Source organism: Phacochoerus africanus, chromosome 9 (assembly GCF_016906955.1).
Source record: "Phacochoerus africanus isolate WHEZ1 chromosome 9, ROS_Pafr_v1, whole genome shotgun sequence".
NCBI lineage: Eukaryota > Metazoa > Chordata > Mammalia > Artiodactyla > Suidae > Phacochoerus > Phacochoerus africanus.
In genome coordinates, this window is record NC_062552.1 from 35,322,816 (window position 1) to 35,338,698 (window position 15,883).

General features: G+C 39.6%; 1 protein-coding gene across 3 annotated transcripts in view; it reads right to left on the reverse strand.

The window, feature by feature from the left end:
* The window catches only part of BTBD9 (BTB domain containing 9), a 408,373-nt gene that overhangs the window by 376,702 nt on the left and 15,788 nt on the right, over window positions 1-15,883 (reverse strand). The gene's annotated exons all lie outside the window — the stretch shown is intronic.

Consider the following 15,883-nt stretch of genomic DNA (forward strand, 5'->3'; position numbering starts at 1 on the left):
TCCCCGGCCTTGCTCAGTGGGTTAAGGATCAGACGTTGTGATGTAGTTGCGGTGTAGACTGCAGACATAAATCGGATCTAGTGTTGCTGTGGTGCAGGCCAGCGGCTACAGCTCCAATTAGACCCCTAGCCTGGGAACCTCCACATGCCACAGGTGCAGCCCTAAAAATGCACGCACGCACGCACACACACAAATCTAGAAAACTGTGTTCAAACTACAGGTCTCTCATTTCTCAGTATGTCAGAAAAGGAAAATCAACAACCAGAAGTGCTCCTCTTTCAGCACAGATGCATTAGTAACTAACTAGACCCAGGAGAAAACTCATTTGGGCATAGATCCAGACCCAAATCACAAAAGGAATTTCAAATAATTTCAGAGCTTTCAGTATGAAACCATCTTAAATGTTTTATTAAAAACTATAATCTTTACAAGTTCCCATCATGTCTCAGTGGAAGTGAATCTGACTGGCATCCATGAGGATGCAGGTTCGATCCCTGGCCTCGCTCAGTGGGTTAAGGATCCGGCGTTGCCGTGAGCTGTGGTGTAGGTCGCAGATGGGGCTCAAATCCTGAGTTATTGTGGCTGTGGCATAGGTGGGCAGCTGTTGCTCCAATCTGACCCCTAGCCTGGGAACCTCCATATGCCACGGGTATGGCTCTAAATATATATCTATATATAAAATATATCTATATATAAAATATATATATATATAAAATATATATATAAAATCTTCAAAAGTCACAAAAATAACTGGACATTATTAATGGAAGTTTCTAGTGTGCATCCTAACCCCCCCCCCCCAAAAAAATAACCCTCATATTTTTATCAAGACTGTAATTTCCAGTCCAAACGTGTAGCCCTGATAATCAGGTAGCCTGTGTTTACTAGAACATCCTTACATTTAATCTCACTACGGGTACTTCCTGGCTTTTGTATGCAATGCCTCTGTACAAATGTAACTGACAATCCAAGGGCTTAAAACATAACAGCTTTACATGTTAGAACATGGAGTTATTTTCTTTGAAAGCTAAAAACACTTATATGTTTAAATCTCTATTGTATTTCCAAGTAGTACTTTTCCAGGTGTAAGTAAGCCAGCAGGGGAACTAGGGGACCAGAGCCCTCACGACCATGCAGGTACCTGAAGTGAAGATGTGGCTGACAGCTCAGAGGTGTAAGCCAGCTACCCCTCTGCTGCACCAGAAACTAGGGGAACTAAGCCAGATGTGCTCTCTCCACGAGGCCACCACACCTTCCTGAAATCTCCACTTGTATCAGGATTAAAGGCTCAGCCACTCCTAATCTTTAAACTTCCACATCCAGATCCATTATCAACGAGGTGTGTGAAAAAACTGTCTTTATATCCCCCGACACTGCAGTGGAAGATCCTCAAGGTCCAGTTTCCCCAATTACCTGCTACTCCATAACCACCCCCACGGATGGCACAACAGCAAGAAATGTGACATGGAGGGACACAGAGGATGAGTTAGGCAGGTGAATAAACAGGCTCCTGGCCCCTACATTAGGAGCACCTGAGGGCTTGCAGCACACTCCCCTCATTCCCAAAGCAAATCCCTCGCCCTCTGAAGCACCTGCCTTTGAAAGCCCTAAAAACTGGACTCGACTGATTTATTATGGCAAAAGAATCAAAGCAAAATCAGCAAAGGTTTTGAAAAAGCACATGGGGCAAAGTCCGGGGAAACCAGACACAAGTTTCCAAGGCTCCTCTCTCAGTGGAGTTACATGGAATATGCTAAATTCCCCCAGCAAATTGCAACAGCACGATGCCAACCAGCAAGTTTGTTAGCCCAGGAGTGTTTAATGAGGTCTGCTCACTTAGGTAGCCTCTGAGTGGCGTGTATCCAAATTCAAGGTCCCAAAGGAAAGCTGTGTTCAACAGAAACCACAATATTTGTATAACACTTTAAGTAAACCACTCTTATCAATTAATGGTAGGAAGTTCCCAGACACCAGACAAGGGCCAACCGGGCAAGCAGGCCTTTCTAAAGACAGTGATTCAGTCCTGCTATGTTTCCCGTGTAGCTCCAGAAGCCATCAGGATATCTAATAATGTTAGCAAAAGTGCTGAAAACTAGGAGTCTAAAAACCTATCTGATACACCTACTGAATCTTAGATTTGGATAGGAGAATGGGATGCTAAGGAAATAGCCTACCCACCTGCCCAGTGTACTCCTAACTCCCAACCTCCCAATATCTCACACCCAAACAGTTTCATGATCGGGTTTCTTCAAAACTTCGGGTTTCTTCAAAACTTCAAGGATCAGATAATTACAGTGTTATTTAAACTATTCCTGTGCTCATAAAAAGAAGTAAAGTTTTCTGCCCCTTCTTATGAAGCCAATATAACCCTGATGCAAAGATCCAACAATATCCACACACTCAAAAATCAGTATAAATGAAAAAAAATCATATGTATAATATTGGAAGACACAATTAGCAGAAGGATTCAGGACAAAGCCAATCCCAATAAGGACATACGAATATTAAGAAAAATAATATCAAATATTAATTTGATATTAGTCATCAAATTAAAAGGTTAAAGAAGAAAATCACATAAATAACTCAATGAAAGCTAAACTTCCTTTTTAAGCAATAATTAAGTTCATTTTTAAAGTTTATTATATAATTAAAAAATACTTCCTTAACTTTATACACACATTCACAGCCTAACTATAATAGATATAAGCATCCAGTTAATAATAAAATCTAGAGACATACCTAGAAAGTTCAGAAATAAGTCAAGGATGTCTATTCAACACTATTAACATTTTTCAGGAACAAAAGACAATGCAATTAAGAAAACCAAGTTAAAGGTAAATGGATTAGGAAACAAATGGGAAAAAAAAAATTACTATTTGCTCATACTCTCATTGTCCCCTGGAAAAATCCATGAGAATCAACTGAAAATATATGAGAAAATAAGGATGGTTCACTAAGGGGACCATATAAAATTATTACAGTTGACCCCTGAACAACAAAGGTTTGAACTGCACGGGTCCACTTATATGCAATTCTTCTAACAGCAAATGCTACAGTCCCACACAAGCCACAACTGTGGATCTTCAGATACGGAAGAACCTGGGACATGGGAGGCCGACCATAAGTTGCATTCGAATTTCTAACTGTGCAGGTAGGCAAACCAACCACTGCACTGTTCATCTGTGCATAAAAACAGAGTATTCTTCCATGCCCAAAACAGCTGGCTGAAAAATAGGAGGGAAATGATCTGCAACTTTATATTGTGAACAAGGACAATGTTTTAACAACAGAAAGCAAAATTCAACCAGACATTCTTGGTAGGGACACACAGTTAAGAACAATTAATTTGACAAACAGGCACATATATTAGAAAATTAAGAATGAAAAATGAGAATTTTATATTTAATAAGAGGTTTTTTAAGCTGAGAGACAGTTCTAATTAACACAGGAATTATAAGTAATCCTGATCAGAATCACAACAGATTTTTTAAAGTAAACTGAGGTGATGAAGTTCAACTGACAGGAGTTCCCGTCGTGGCTCAGCAGTTAACAAGCCCAACTAGCATCCATGAGGACGCGGGTTCAATCCTTGGCCTCATTCCATGGGTTAAGAATCTGACGTTGCCGTGAGTTGTGGTATAAGCCAGTAGCTACAGCTCTGATTTGACCCCTAGCCTTGGAACCTCCATACGCCGCTGGTACCACCCTAAAAAGACCCCCCCAAAAAAAAATTCAACTGAAAGAATAAATATGTGATTTTATATATATTCTAAAAAAGAAGAGCAAGGAGGGGGGCCAATTTACTGGATGAGAAAACAAATCATAAATTAGATCAATTTAAACGATGTCATTTTAGAGAGATAGATCATTGAAACATTTTAATCCAGAAATAAACCCATACACAGGAATTCAGTTCCGTAAATATAATGTAGCATTTCAATTCAGTGGGAGAAAATATGTATTACAACAACAAAAAAATGTTGGCTAGCCATTTTGAAAAAAGTAAACTGGATATTCACATATGAGTACAAAATTAAATAGGTAAGGGTGTCAACTTCAGCACTTTCTGTTACAGTAACAAAATTTTAAAAAGTAAATGCTCATTTAACAGAAATTGGATAAACAATGGTAAGCCTAAAGATGGACTATTATACAATGATTTAAAGAGAATAAAGTTATGGAGTTCCCATTGTGGCTCAGCAGAAACAAATCTGAGTAGTATCCATGAGGACGCAGGTTTGATCCCTGGTCTCACTCAAAGGGTTAAGGATCTGGAGTTGTCATGAGCTGTGGTGTAGGTTACGATGCAGCTCGGATCTAGGTGTTGCTATGACTGTGGTGTAGGCCAGCAGCTACAGCTCGGATGTGACCCCTAACCTGGGAACCTCCATATCCTGCAGGTGCGGCCCTAAAAAGAGAAACAAATAAAAAAAAGTATAAAGTTAAATACTTTCATAGGCATTGAAAAAGTCTTAAATATATGTATTTACATGCAAAAAGGCAAGCTGCAAAACAATATTATACTAAAATCTTATTTTGTTAGGTATATAAAATGCAAATACCAAATTATTAACAAGGGTTAACCCAATGGACTACAGCTGTGGGAAAATTTTTACATAGTGGACCCCATATATCTGTAATGTTTAAGATTTTTATAACAAGCATTTTTATTTTACATTTTTTTTTTTTTGGTGGGGTGCATAAGTGGTATATGGAAGCTCCCAGGCTAGGGGTCAAATCAGAGCTGCAGCTGCAGGCTTACACCACAGCCACAGCAATGCTAGATCTAAGCCACATCTGCGACCTACACCACAGCTCTTGGGAGCACTGGATCCTTGATCCACTAAGCAAGGCCAGGGATCAAACCCACATTCTCATGGTTAAAGTTGGCTTTGTTATGAGTTTGTTATGGCTGGGCCACAATGGGAACTCCCAAGCATTTTTATTTCTAATCAAACTACATACAAATATTTTAAAAACTTTGGTCTCTAAAATTACAAAATAAATTCATTTGTGTATGAGACAGCAAGTGTTTCAATTCACCACATCTAGTGTTACCTGACTTAGTAACTAGGACAGACTGGTAAGCAGAGGGACTACAGATACTATCTCCACAGGTAAAAATGAATTAACAACTTGAAAGCAAGGACAAAGAGTTCATTACACTAAGACAGGCAAAAAATAATGAATATCAGATATCTGGGTAGCATGGCCTAGTAGGATACTCTATCTGATACATCCCAACTAAAGATCTTCACCTCAAGAGATTTTCAGTTTGACATTTTCTAAACTTAGTGCTCTGAGATTTGCTCCTGTTGACAATCACAGAGTCTAAACTTCCTGATGTTCACAGGATAATAATCTATTAAGAGAATAGATTACCTCTAGCTGTTCCTTCAAGGTAAGAGGAAAGAGAAGTGCAGGAAGGCAGGGGGAGCAGGCACTCACTCTAGGAGAGGAGATGGTACCATTCAGGATACAATATACAATTATTTCTTTTTCTTTTTCTTTTTTTTTTTTTTTTGTCTTTTTGCCATTTCTTGGACCGCTCCCACAGCATATGGAGGTTCCCAAGCTAGGGGTCTAATCGGAGCCGTAGCCACCGGCCCAGGCCAGAGCCACAGCAATGCGGGATCCGAGCTGCGTCTGCAACCTACACCACAGCTCACAGCAATGCTGGATCATTAACCCACTGAGCAAGGGCAGGGACCGAACCCGCAACCTCATGGTTCCTAGTCGGATTCGTTAACCACTGCACCGCCACGACGGGAACTCCATACATTTCTTGAGGGTTCTGAGACTTCATATAAATTTATTTACCAAGGATGGTGGTATAGAAACTACACTGTGTGTGTGCGTGTAGTGTGTGCGTGTGAGAGAAACAGACAGACAGACAGACACTGGTTAACTCTCCTGGTCAAATGCACCAGAAATCAAAAAAATGACTAAAGCCCCAGTACTAAAATTCTCAGGGTTACTGACTGACTATTATGCAATAAGAAATCCAAACCCATTTGTTCTAACCAAAACAGTAAACAACATCCATCAATAAAGAACACCATATGTAGTTCACAACGTTGGAGTGCTACAATTGCCTCTAAAAGAGTTTGCAAAAACCAAGTTGACCTAAATATAAATTTCCTAAAGTTCACTTCCAGAAGAACTATTTACAAAGTTTTCTTTCACAAGGGCTTAATATATTTTTTAGAATTAAAGTTTACTCTCCAGAGTTTAATCAGGAAATAGACAAAGGGCAAAGTTCCACCAGGTGGAGATGCCAACGAGTCCTTGAACGCTGCATAAATCTCCCCTGGGAAACCCACTCGACTCCATGTTATTTCCTGACTGAACGAACTTTATGGGGAGAAAGACCTTCTGCTCTTTAATTGCAAAATATAAATGATCTTTCTCTTGAGGAAAGAGATGGCATTTACCAGCATATGGTTTGGCAATTTCTTTCTGCTCTTAGTACCCATGTGGTGTGTAATTTGAAGTTGTATTCCTTAAACTTTAAATTAATATCGCTTGGGGAGATAAATGATGTCCTGTCTGCATCTTAAACACTCACAAAAAAATCACATTCCACTTTCTCATGGGAAGGACGCCTCACTCCTTTTGATATATACTCTATCCTTGTCATTCAAAAGTTAGAATAAACAGGTGTAGACTGACCACACTGGTAGGTGTAACCTTGATTCTGATATTCTGCAAATCCAATTCTAAATCTCTCAGAAGAGCAGCATCACTGGGCAGTTAAAGTAGCTACAACGAAAAACAAAACTGGAGTTCATGGGCATTTTCTGGTCTTAGGATTCCTGAACTGTCTTTCTCTGGAAAAGATTAAATGATTTCTAACATCCAGCCCAGCTCCAAATTCTGGTCATTCTAGGATTTTATGTCTGTAAATAATGTTATAGATAGTCTCCACTTGGAATGCTAAGGAACTGTACCATAAAAATATCTGACAAGATTATTTTACAGAGAGCGTAACTCCCTTTACCAATTACCACACTGATTCCCTATTTCTTTGCCAAAGGACAAACCAGTTTCTGAATCTGTATATAATTCATTCAATAGGAGATTTATTGAACTTTCTCTATGACACCAGACCAGTGCTAGGTGACTAAGAAACACAAAGATTAATAAAAGATAAAGTTGCTACTTTTGAAGAACTGTCCACTGAGGAAGGTAGAACTAGATGATAAAGAATGTCAATTCTAGAACCAGCAGGTCATGATTTTATGATTTATAGAAACTCATATAGTTACCTTCCATAAGTATCACACCAAAACAACTAAAAAATTATGCTATACTCTTGCAACAGAATAAGAGTTAATATTCAAATAATTAGCTACTTGCTCTCTAAAATGGGATACTTACATCCTAGGGGGAATGAAACACAAACCACAGGAATTTGGAAAGAAAATCTTAACATTTCTATTGATATGCATTTTAACCTAGAAAAATTAGGAAAAAAATAAGCTTCAGTTGTATTTAATAGGTGGCTGGACACTGCCTCCCCTTCATGATCTGCACGTCAAAAATAGTCGCTTGTCTCATAAGGGTAAATACGTGTCTTGAGAGAAGAGTGGGAATTCCACAAAGAGGCTGGGCTGAAGGTAGTGTCCTCCTTTGCTCAAGGGAAATATCAGGTTTACCTGGGCCTGCTTACTTGAACTTACCAAAGCTCACAGAGTTTAAATTAAATCATTGCTCACAAAATGACAGGTGAATTTAAAAAAGTTCTTACAAGGAAACCACTGATTGAAGATAATGTAACATTGCCAACACAAGCAGACAACAAGAAAATGGCCATTTTGACAACTCTACTGCTACTAGTCAGATTTTGTAAGATATATGAAAGATATGGATGAAAGATATATATGAAAGATATTTGGCAACTTGGCTGATAACCATACATATATATGAGATTGCCTAACATTTGCCATTCATATATATATATATATATATATATATATATATATATATGATTGCCTAACAAGGGATTCATCTCCAAAATTTATAAACACCTCCTACCACTCAATACCAAAAAAACAAACAACCCCATCAAAAAATGGGCAGAAGATCTAAACAGATAATTCTCCAAAGAAGACACACACATGGCCAAAAAACACATGAAAAGATGTTCACAATCACTCATCATTAGAGAAATGCAAATCAAAACCACTATGATAGCCAGAATGGCTATCATCAAAAAGTCTACAAACAGTTTAAGTGCTGGAGAGGGTGTGGAGAAAAAGGAATCCTATTACACTGTTGGTGGGATTGTAGATTGCTGCAACCACTGTGGAAAACAGTATGGAGATTCCTCAGAAAACTAAACATAGAACCACCATTTGATCCAGCAATCCCACTCCTGGGCCTCTATCCAGAGAAAACCATGACTCACAAAGACACATGTTCTCCAATGTTCATTGCAGCACTCTTTTCAATAGCCAAGACATGTAAACAACCTAAATGTCCATCAACAGAGGAGTGGATCAAGAAGATGTGGTACATATACACAATGGAATATTACTCAGCCATCAAAAAGACCAAAATATCAGCATTTTTAGCAACATGTATGGACCTAGAAATTATCGTGCTAAGTGAAGTCAGTCAGACAATGAGACACCAACATCAAATGCTATCACTGACATGTGGAATCTGAAAAAAGGACACAATGAACTTCTTTGCAGAACAGATACTGACTCACAGTCTTTGAAAAACTTATGGTTTCCAAAGGAAACAGTTTGGGGGGTGGGGGGATGCGCCTGGGGTTTGGGATGGAAATGCTATAAAACTGGATTGTGATGATCATTGTACAACTATAAATGTAATAAATTATTGAGTAATAAAAATTTTTTAAAAATTTAAAAAACTGTATGAACTGTATGCTGGAAGCAGAAAAATATAGGCACCAAGAGCCAAAACACAATGAAAAAGTCATGATGAGTGCAGAGGTTATTAGTTGTAATAATATTTGAAAATACAGGATAGCCATTTCTTTTTAATTTCTTCAGTGGCAACTTATGGCCTGTAATATTCTTGCTCAGATTTAAATTATATGATATTTTCCTAATTAATAAAGGTTATTATAGCATGAACTCCCATTAAAGCAATGGAATCATCAATTGCAACAATTTAATTTCTTTGTAGCAAAGCTACTGTGAACATTTGCATTATTGTCTGTGTGAAGGAAATAGGCTTTTCATTGGTAGATGTTATAAAAATGTTCTACCGTGCATACTTTGATGCAGTTTGTTAAACCCCACTATCTTGGCTATTTTCTGTGAAATTGTGAAATTTAAAAAAAGGTTAACTCTAAGAAATTAGTCACCCCAAATCTTGATTCATACATTTATTCACTGCCATTCTACAACACAATCTAAGGGAAATGTTTGTTCACAAATTATACTAGTCGTCTTTTCATTCTTTTTTTTCCCCTTACATAATCCTTTCGCTTTGGTTTTATGAGCACTAACTTCATTCCTTTGACATACCACTCTCTACTGCAGTTTAAAAAAAAAAAAAAAAGGCAAGAGTTCCTGTCGTGGCTCAGTGGTTAACGAATTCGACTAGGAACCATGAGGTTGCAGGTTGGATCCCCGGCCTTGATCAACGGGTTAAGGATCCAGTGTTGCCTTGAGCTGTGGTGTAGGTCGCAGATGGGTGCGGATCCTGCGGCTCTGGCATAGGCCAGCAGCTACAGCTCCGATTAGACCCCTAGCCTGGGAACCTCCATATGCTGAGGGAGCGGCCCTAGAAAGACAAAAAGACAAAAAAAAAGGCAGAGTAAGACTCAGAGATGATTATCCTCAGATAGTCTTGCAATTACTGTCCAAAATGAGAGCCTATGAACTAAAACCAACTCTTTCATATGTACTTAATAATAAGGGGATGAACAGCACATGTTAAGCAAATAACTTTTATCTCAGGAACAAAAAACTTAGGCAAAAAATTTAAGTTCATGTCTCTTAAGATTGGGAAAATTGACTTGTCCCAATCTTTTCAGATTCCAAACTAATCTTACCCTCGAGTCCTCCATGAACTCCCATTAATGAGAAAATATGTGGCCTGCCTATACATACATTCTTTTGGTGCACATATAAACTTCACTTACACTGTGAGAGAATAAAATCCATTTAAAAAGAGAATAATGTATTTTTTTTTCCTTCTGTTTTAGAACAAAAACTCTAAAGGGTAGTGGATGGGTTTTCTGTATTCTGTGCACTAACACCCCCGAGATGCTACTGAATAATTGATGAGCTTATGATTAGACTGCTCTCCTCAAGTGCTGAACAACATCTATGAACCAAATTTAATTCACATCTAATACTGAATTCTATCTCTTTTATCATGATCAAAATATGCATCAAGGCTGATCTCTGTTCCTTAGGGTTTCATCAGCTGATTCTTCATCTGAAGTCATAATCGTGATATGTGACCAGCTCAGCTACAACACCACCTTGAGATGTCACTGACAAATTCTCATAGCCCATCGAGAAAAGATACCACGACCCTGCCTTTATAAGAGAAACAAGCCTAGAGTCCAGACGCCTTAAGAATAAATATATTGACACAAGAGGAGGAGATTCTATTTATACTTTACAGGCAGACTACCTTCTTTTTTTTAAGTGTAATTTATTTATTTATTTTTAATTTTTTTTTTTGTCTTTTTGCCATTTCTTGGGCTGCTCCAGCGGCATATAGAGGTTCCCAGGCTAGGGGTCGAATCGGAGCCGTAGCCACCAGCCTACACCACAGCCACAGCAACGCAGGATCCGAGTCGAATCTGCAACCTACACCACAGCTCATGGCAACGCCGGATCATTAACCCACTGAGCAAGGGCAGGGATCGAACCCGCAACCTCATGGTTCCTAGTTGGATTCGTTAACCACTGCGCCACGATGGGAACTCCCAGACTACCTTCTTAACATTAATTCTAAAAGAAAAAATAAATTGTGACTAATAAACTATTTCCTGTTAAAATTCATTTTGTTTAAATGCCATCACATTATTGACAAACATAAAATGATCAAATGTAGCAGAATTGATGAAATAGATAAATACCTGCAGTCTATTTCCTTCTCCAAGTTTACAGACGCAGCAGCTTATGTTTTACTTGGCCAACAGCAGGGGGTGAGCTGCTGATGGGGAAGATTCATACAATACTTCCTGTGCTGAGCTGTACCTATGGGTAAATCTAAAGTAACCCACACACTCTGTGGATAAGGAGGGTTTTAAATAATGGAAGAAGAGAACTTTTTAAGACTATTAAATGAAAGATGTTCCATGCAGACAAGATGGCAAAGGCAGGAGTCTCTATCAGGGCACTATCAGAAAATGCGAAACTAGAAAGGAAGTTTGCTTTGAGTAAAAACAGAGACAGAAACATAAACAGTATGGTAGAAACTTGCACTACAAAATGTGTCTAAGACGCCTCCAAGGGAACAGATCAGAGACTGGGAAGTACACATAGTTCTGTTGGAAAGATCCGGGCAAACCATTTCCAAGTCCCTAAGATTCACTTTCTACCTTAGAAAAGGGGTGGAAGGCTATGAATGCAATAAAATTCATTATTTAAAAAAAAAAAAAAAGAAAAGGGGAGGAAGGGGGCCACCATTCTGTGGTCCCTTCAAGTTCTAAAGCTCTACAACTAAATCATCTATGTAGGAAATTTTTTGGCTTATTAGGGCCAAACTCACGGCATATGGAAGTTCCCAGGCTAGGGGTCAAATCAGAGCTGCAGCTGCCAGCCTACACCACAGCCACCAACCACCACACCAGATCCAAGTCGTGTCTACAACCTATACCACAGCTCATGACAATGCCAGATCCTTAACCCACTGATCAAGGCCAGGGATCAAACCCACATCCTCATGGATGTTAGCGGGTTTGTTCCCACAATGGGAACTCCATAATCTGTCAAATTTTTAAATACACATTTCCTATAACCCAGCTATTGTGCTTCTAGAACTATTGATTCAGTATTGCCTGTAACAACAAAAAGTTGGCGGGGGGTGGGGGGGGGGCAACTAAATATCCATCAATAGGAGCTCCTGTTGTGCTGCTGTGGAAATGAATCTGACTAGTAACCATGAGGTTTCGGGTTCATCCCCCGGCCTGGCTCAGTGGGTTAAAGATCCAGCATGGCTCTGAGCTGTGGTGTAGGTTACAGACATGGCTCGGATCCAGCGTTGCTGTGGCTGTGGCGTAGGCCAGGAGCTGTGGCTCCAATTCCACCCCTAGCCTTGGAACTTTCATATACTGTGAGTACGGCCCTAAAAAAAAAAAAAAAAATCCATCAATATGGTAAGTGGCAAATAAATTACAATGTATCCATGTAACCCAGGCATTAATAGCAATGGAATAGATCTGAATGTTCTGACCTGAGCTCCAAAACACAGTAAGTGAAGAGAGCAGGCCTCAGTTCAATTATGTAAATATAAATATATGTAAATGTGTGTATATACTTACGTTACTTAAATATCTACTGAATTAATTAAATAGATACCTAGAAAAGAAGACTGCTGTTACTCTTAACAGCAGTAACCCCCAAGGAGGAGGTGGAAGTGAGCAGACGACATAAAGGAGTGAATGGGGAGGTTTATGTTTAAACTCAAGGTACTTCTGAAGTGTCTGCTTTTAAAACAAGGATTTATCTTTTATATAAATGATATTTCAAAAAACTCTGAGAAGTTTAAAAGGTGATGAAATATTTAATGAAATATTTATCAAAAGAAGCCTCTTTTTTTTTTTCCCCAAATAAAAGGATGAAAACACTGATATAGATGATCTCGGACTTGCTGTACTTTCCTGAAAAGAAATCTGAGGAGAAATGAGCAAATATTGATGGGAATAGATTTTTAGTACATAAAAGATTTTTAATAGTTAGCTAAAAATGAGCCAAAACACAAATTCCTGGAGGGGAGCAACAAGATCTCTCTTGTGTCCCAAAAGGATAGCATTCAATAAATAAATATTACATTGAAATAAAATGATCCAAGGATAGGCTGGGGACACAAAGGTGGGACTCCATGTCACTCTCAGCAACTGATTATAAAAACACATGTGCTCAGGAGTTCCCTGGTGGTCCAGTGGGTTAAGGATCAGTGCTTACCACTGCTGTTGCCTGGGTTCAATCCCTGGCCCTGGAACTTCCTGGCCTGGGAACTTCCACATGCCACAGGCACACCCCCACCCCCACAAAAAAATAAATAAATAAAATGTGCTCATCTTAAAAATCTCTAAACTATTTACAACCAGATATTTTCATTAGGAAGTTCTCCCTCCTCCCAAGATTCAACACATATTTGGTTTCCTAATTTCCACTTTAGTAGCCAAGGTTATACTTCTATATCACACTTTCTATGATGTTTCTCATATGCTTCAAATATTTTTCAACTTATAAAACCACTTTACTATGCAGCACTTTTCTTGGTGTACTCTTGCTAAGTCTCTAGTGATTTACTATTTTTTCCAACTGTAAATTCTACAGATACTTCAGGAATGTAAACACATGTTAACAACAGTACAATCCTAAGAGTCAACATTCTGGCAAAAATCTTTGATACCTTTCTATCCTTTTTCTCCATTCGCACATCCTGTTGATGTGCTTTTCGACAATGCAAAGGTCTAATTTTCAGAACAGAGGAAGGATAGGGCTGTTCATTATCTCTACACTCCTATGTTTTTTAGCTTGTTAGGATAGCCTGTGCTGCTTTTTCTAAGGGGAAGGACCCAGGGGAAGAAAGCATTTAAGAATAGAAGTTCAGAAGTTCCTGTTGTGGCTCAATGGAAACGAATCTGATTAGTGTCCATGCCGATGCAGGTTCAATCCCTGGCCCTGCTCAGTATGTTAAAAACCTGGCACTGCCCTGAGCTGTGGTGTGAGTCGCATATGCGGTTCAGATCCTGCGTTAAATGTGGCTGTGGTGTAGGCTGGCAGCTACACCTCCAATTCAACCCCTAGCCTGGGAACTTCCATGTGCTGCACCTGCAGCCCTAAAAAAAAGAATAAAAGTTCATGAAAGAAATGACTCAAACAGCTCAGTTCTAGGTAGCTTTCTCAGCTAATAAGCAACTCAACAAACATTTGGGTGAAGGCTTACTGTGAGTTTAACTACGGGGTGAAGAAAGTAGCAGGTTTGAGCATTACCCACCCACAGAAACTTAAAAAGCTAATTATCCTTTCCTTGGGCTGTTAACAGCTGTGACTGATCTCACAGCAAACAATCACTAGATCACTACAGTTTTCTCTCCAATCTTACCTCCTCCATAATTAACAAAAGATGACATTCCAAAACCGAGTAATTTATAAGCCTTAGCATTCTTCAGTCTTTTCCACAGAAACACCATTGCAGTATCTGGTGGCCAGCCACAAATGCCTATTTATTCCTGGAAGCGCTCAGGACTGGCCCACTATGGAAACTAACCATGATCGGTAATATCAAGGCAAAATGCTGAGTCTCAGTGTGGGAAGAAAAAAACATCTCCCTCAGCTTCAGGGCCAAAGAGAAAACTCTTCTCCACTCGCCCCTGCTCACTGGATCAGACCCAGGAATTCCCACTCTGCCTTCTTCAATTTCCCTCATCTGCAGATTTTCAGCAGGTTTTTTTCTCTCTCTGGCTCACTAAGCAGAACAGTCAGAATCTTCAGTCACTCTCCTGCCCCTTTGGAGCTGCACTGGCCACAATGGTAGCCAAGCATCACATGTGGCCACTGAGCTCTTAAAACATGACTACTCCAAATTGACATGTGCTGTAAAAACACCTTGTATTTCAAAGGCTTGCTAAATATCTCATTTATTTTTTCACACTGAGATGTGGAAACGGTAATTTTTTTCTTTTTGGCCACACCCATGGCATGCGGAATATCCCTGGCCAGGGAACAGACCCGTGCCACATTTAGCACCCAAGACACAGCAGTGACAATGTGGGATTCCTAACTGCTGGGCCACCAGGGAACTTCAAATGATAATATTTTAGATATATTGGGCTTAATAAAAATATTTCCAAGTTAATCTTACCTGTTTTTCTTTTATCACGGCTAATAAAAAATTCTGAATTGCAAACATGGCTTCTTGCATTTGTAGCTCACATTACATTTCTATTGTACAGCACTGCTCATAGATTGTCTTAGGAAAGGCAGCAAAGAGCATTCAAAGTCACACTAAGTCTTGGTATCACCACTGACAATTACATAACCCTTGACACTGTTGCGCTGCATCCCGAAGGCCTTTAAGACCTGCACCTACCCAGCTTTAAGACAGAAGAACAGAGGTGGAGTCAGCAACAGAGACATCAGTGGCTTATGGACCGGGGATCTTACATGCCTGATGCAAGGCCCTGGAGAGAGACCCCCACCAGGCGTGGTGGGTGGAGGGCAAGATGAGGCCGCAGGCTTCCCTCCCGCGGGGAGGAGGAGCTTGCCAGTTATAAGGGAAGTTACCTCAGATTGGCTCGTTAGTTACCAGAGAAACCAAGAGAGGGGGCACGTCCCTCACAGCCCCTTTGTTTTAAGAACAATCACTAACTGGGGCCTGGGGCCAGTATGTGGTAAGGTCAGCCTTGTGAGTGGGGTGAAGTGAACCAGGCCCTCCTTGAGCAAGGGATGGAGACAGAGCAAGAAAACAGCCATCTTGAGTGGCCTGATCATACAGACACCTTACCTAACCCTTTTCTCTTTTGTAAAGTGTGGTGATACTAAAATGCTACCTTAGAGGACTGATGGTAGAATCAAATGGGGTAAAGTAAACTATGGTGCCTGGTACATAATAAATGTCCAATAAATATTAACCGCTACCATCACTGCTACTACTACTATACTACTATCATTATTCACTATGAGTACCTGACGAAGACAAGGACAAAGACATG